We start from the raw sequence: 3,444 nt of genomic DNA, 5'->3' as shown, positions 1-3,444 counted from the left end.
GTTTTATTCCTCAGTTATCGAGTTCCATAAGTATAAAACTTAAAAATGGTTTGCTTTAAAATCAGAAAAGAACCAATTCACCGTTGCTGTTGAGAAAAGTGAGTGCCAGGCAAAACACGGTAGCCTGAAAGTTGAGAAAGAATTTTCCACTTTTTAATTGCATGATGCTGGCCGTTGTAAACCGTGTTTTAGAAAATATTTCAAAGTGATTTATTGTGCCTCTGGACTATTTTGACATGTCACTTAAAATTAATTTAAAGTCCTTTGAAATATTTGTCGTCATTAAAAACTTTATAATTCAAATCGTCAATTCAATTTTTCTGTTGCTTCCAAGACCAAACTTTACGATCAACTGACAATACGAGCATGTAATTACAGTCCTTAATTGATGAATGTTACGAATGAAACGGAAAAGTTAAACTTAACCACTGCTCCAACAGCCAAGGATAACATCAATCTGAGATCTTCACCTCCAAAGCACTAACCTGAATACGTTGTTGCTTCAATCGTCGTTTCATATCGTATCATTTCGGCGATGAACAGACGGGCCGATGAATTTTACTTCACGTTCATTGCTAATGGAGTCTTCAACGCTCTTCTATGTTTGACAGCGACCATTTTGAACAGTATTACAATTCAAGCGATAAGGCGAACTTCTTCGTTACCGAAGCCGTTAAAAGCCTTTTGATTGCAGGGTCGCAAAACAGCACAACTAGACAGAACACGAACATTACGGCATTTCTATTCACTAGTTATTTCTTATTCTACGCCTCGTTCCTAAGTGTGTTGGCTTTAACAGTTGACAGATTCTTAGCAATTACTTTTCACCTCAGATATCAAGAAATTGTGACTCATAATCGTGCGGTTTTTGTGGTGATCTTATTGTTCTTGGTCAGTGCATTTCTCTCGACTGTTGTTTTGTGGTTCACGCGGGAGAAAATTACAAGAGCATTTAAAGTTCAAACAGTTTGTGCAATACTTTGCTTCATAATCATCTCGATTCCTTATTGCAAAATCTATTTAACAGTTAGACGGCACCGAAAGCAAATTCAAGTGCTGCAAGTTGGAGAGCAGAATGGGAGAGAAAGAGCTAATGCAGCGAGACGCTTTAAATTAGCAGGAAGCACATTTTGCGTCTACTTGGTCTTCGTAGTTTGTTACTTACCTAACATCTGCTTTAATATTGTTCGGATAAACTCTGGACCTAGCAAGACCATATCCCATTTCAGATATTACTTTTGGACTTTGGTGCTGCTCAATTCATCTCTGAATCCATTAATTTACTGCTGGAAGATGAGGGACATACGACAATCTGTCATCGATATTTTGCTTGTCTGTTACAATTACTTTGGTAGATAAGCAAGTTCGACTAAGGGCCAAATCGCACTAGAGGACAAAACTGTTAAAGCGTAAATCTTATTTCAAATCTAGTTTCTAGGTAGAAAATATAGTTCAGTAAAATCATCATCAATTAACTCACAGCATCGTAAATTGTGGTGTTTAGCTTAAGAGACATTTGGCGACGAGGGCGGTGATAAGTGGAATACCAAAGTGGTTGCGGATTAAAATTTGCGCGGTTATTTCGTCCAAACAACCGCAATGTCAGCGCCTGGAGAGCAAGCGAGCGGCTCGACCACATCAACGACTCCCACTGATCCTGACAGTGCGACTGTGAAACAAGTCTTAGACATCCACGGCCTACCTCAAAGGGAGAGCCAAATTCACTTTCTGTTCGATGGAAACGATGGAAACGTGCCTTTAACCTTTATGTGGCCTCCAAAGGAGTAACCAATGAAGGCGTCAGAAAATAGCATTGCTGTTACATTCGGGAGGTATGGAATTACAAGAGATTTACTACACTTTAGTACCTGAGGATAACGAAACTACATTTAAGAATTGTTTAGCAGCTCTGGATAACTATTTGACGCCAAAAATCAACGTCCCATTTGAGCGACACGTATTTCGCCAGATGCAACAGACAGAGGGAGAAACCATCGATCAGTTTGTTTGCCGACTACACCAGAAAGCCATATCTTGTGATTTTGCTAATGCGGATGAAGCCATCCGAGACCAGATCATTGAAAAATGTAAAGATTCAAGACTTCGTTGAAAATTTCTCGAAAAAGCGAGTGATGCAACCTTGTCAGTGCTACAGGAAACTGCACGAGTCCATGAGGCGGTCAACACTCAAATGCAGTCCATGGGAGGTCTTGAGCGAATTAACAGAATGTTTCAAAAAGATCATCAAAGGAAAGAAAAGGAGAGAGCAGGAAAGAAGAAAAGAAGGTTTTGAAAGAAAGGAAATGCACCCGTTGTTGCAGAACTGGTCATTCTGAACGAGACAGGACTTGTCCAGCACTCAGAAAAGCCTGTAACAAATGTGGTCTCCTTGGTCATTTTGCAGCCTGCTGACGATCTAAAGTAGAAAAGAAACGTCCAGGTGAAAAACAGCGTTCAGATGGTGCTAATCAAGTTCCAGAGTAGCCAGAAGAAGATTATTATGCTTTTGTTGTAAAATGTGGCGGTGACTTGAGTGGAGTTTCTGATTTGTGCATTGGGGGTGTGCAGCTTAAGGATGTCTTTATTAACTCAGGAGCAACATGCAATATTGCGGATCATCACACGTGGGAAAGTTTAAAACAGGAAGGTGTGAAATGCAGATCCCAAAGGTGCGAAAGGAAGCTGTTTACTTCCGGCCAAAGTGAACCCATTGAGGTAGTTGGAACATTTGAGAGTGAAGTTTATTGTGCGGCGTCTGGAGAGAGGTGTGTAGCCGCGTTTACCGCTGCGGAAAGCCATGGCAGAGCTTTGCTTGGAAGGGATACGGCAGAGAAATTGAACGTGCTAAGAGTTGGCCCTCCTAACTCACCCCAAGCATACTCTATCACAAGTGAAGGGACATCTGTGGACATTGTTAAGAACGTTCCTGATGTTTTCACGGGAGTGGGTAAATTGAAAGATTACCAGCTGAAATTACATGTGAACAAAGATGTAAAACCTGTTGCACAACCTGTCAGAAGGTTACCATTTGGTCTAAGAGAGAACGGCGACAAGGAATTAGATGAATTACTAAAGGAAGACATAATCGAAGAAGTACCCAACGGCCTACAGGATGGGTTTCACCTCTTGTGGTTGTCCCAAAACCAGATGGGGATATTCGCATCTGTGCCGATATGAGAAGAGCTAATGAAGCAATTGAAAGGGAGAGAGCCACCTTATTCCTACCAACGAGGAAGTCCTGCACGATTTAAATGGGTCTACTGTTTTCAGTAAATTGGACATGAAATGGGGTTTCCATCAAGTAGAGCTTTATGCAGAATCACGTCAGATTACTACCTTCATTACACACAGGGGTCTTTTTCGTTACAAGAGGTTAATGTTTGGAATAACCTCAGCTCCACAGAAATATCAGAAGTTTTTCAAAGATGCTCTGATTGGCTGCAA

General features: G+C 40.9%; 1 pseudogene; it reads left to right on the top strand.

Moving 5' to 3' along the window:
- The window catches only part of LOC138040614 (uncharacterized), an 11,849-nt pseudogene extending 8,672 nt beyond the window's left edge, over positions 1-3,177 (top strand).
- The last annotated feature ends 267 nt before the right edge of the window (positions 3,178-3,444 follow it).

Source organism: Montipora capricornis, chromosome 3 (genome assembly GCF_036669925.1).
Source record: "Montipora capricornis isolate CH-2021 chromosome 3, ASM3666992v2, whole genome shotgun sequence".
In the NCBI taxonomy this organism is placed as follows: Eukaryota; Metazoa; Cnidaria; class Anthozoa; order Scleractinia; family Acroporidae; genus Montipora; species Montipora capricornis.
Note: the sequence above shows the minus strand (reverse complement) of the source record. Positions and strands in the feature narration are given on the sequence as shown.